Source organism: Electrona antarctica (genome assembly GCF_951216825.1).
Source record: "Electrona antarctica genome assembly, chromosome: 13".
Classification (NCBI taxonomy): Eukaryota; Metazoa; Chordata; class Actinopteri; order Myctophiformes; family Myctophidae; genus Electrona; species Electrona antarctica.
The window spans coordinates 43,309,910-43,311,657 of NC_136794.1; positions in this window are offsets into that span (position 1 = coordinate 43,309,910).

Sequence of the window (1,748 nt, forward strand, 5' to 3'; positions counted from 1 at the left end):
GTGGCGCGCTACGAGCTTGTAGGTCTGCTATTTTTGAAAAACCGAAGAACTTTTTCAGAAAACTGTCAGGATGATCTCAGGTCAAAATGGGTTAAGTCCATAGGATAAAACAGATCTAGGGTATGGGCCCAGCCTATATGTGTGGGACCGGTGTTCAAAAGTGTGAGGTAAAAGATTCAATTAAATGCATAAAATTGTTAAGAAGGGGTTTAGTAATAGTATAGGGCAACATACGTGAACATTCACGTCGCCCAGAATCAGAGCTTGGTCGTAGTCAGTTGTGGTGTTGGTGAGGAATGCGGAAGATTGAGCTATAAAGTCCTTGTGATACTTTGGTGGTCGGTATATGAATGATTTTATTTATTTAAGTGTCATGACACCTTGTGGCCCATCCATCCCTCATGGGATTATATGACACCTTTTCACATAAGTTACAATAAACAGTTATACATTTAGTTCTTTACTTATACTGCTGATCGCATAATACTGATCGCATACAACATAAATACAAATACAATAAATCAAAACAAAACAAAACAAAACAAAACATAAAACAAAACACCGTAACTAGCATACATATCTCTTACTGGCTGTACATGGCCTTTTTCCTCAGGTCCCAGGCTTTCTCTAGATAATTTGCCAATTTAAATAAGTATTTTTCAAATAAACGGTTAATAAGTTGTTCATCATTCATATCCATCATATTAACATAGTCTATATTATTAAACAACACTTCTCTAACCGCACCATAAAAAGGACAGTACAACACAAAGTGACACTCATTCTCTATTTCATTGAGATCACACATTTGGCAGATTCGATCTTCTTCATCTAGCCCAACATAACGACCCGTTTCAATATAAAGTGGCAGTATACCTCCTCTAATCTGGGCACAAAGTGATCTTCTTTTCTTTGGCAGATTAAATAAAACATATGAGTGCAATTTAAAGTGGGCTAACTTCGTCTACTTTGATCACTCTGCTGTGATATTGTTGTCAGTCCTGCAGGGTTTCTGTGTGGATTCCTTTATAATTAAAGCTTGATGTATCCGTCATGGTACAAAGACCTCAGAGAGAGAACCACAGGATGCTGTGATAGTTGGATAGACCAGTGGTTCCCAAAGTGGGGTCCGGGGACCCCCAGGGGTACTTGAGGGAGTTCCAGGGGGGACCCAGCTAAATGATCATTTGGAACCAAATGGACCCTTATGGGTCTGTAACTCAGAGAGTGTACAAATGGAACCAAATGGACCCTAGCAGGTCCATTTGGTTCCATTTGTACACTCTCAGAGTTAAATTAACAGTGGTTTTACAATATAAATTGGGGTTTCAGAGATAGAAATGCCATTAAATGGGGGTCTGTAGACTAATGAATGTCAAACTGAGGGTCCTTTTAAACAGGTTGAGAATCACTACTAGAGCTGTAAAAATCTCCTCTCATGGGGGTCCCTGGCATGTCCTTTCAAATGGGGGTCCACGTGCTTATTAGTGTCAATTTGGGGGTCCTTGACATGAAAAAGTTTGGGAACCTCTGGGATAGACAGCATAGTTGCTGTCTAGTTCTGGTGTAGCCAGAGAACTATTCCACAATCTCCCAATGCTAGAGTCTGGAACCGTATGACGGAATTAGTGTTTATATTTTACTCATGATCGGAGCTTCCGTTGCTCCAGACTGTATGACGGAAGCATTTATATTTTACTCGTGATCAGAGCTTCCGTTGCTCCAGACTGTACGACGGAAGCATTTGA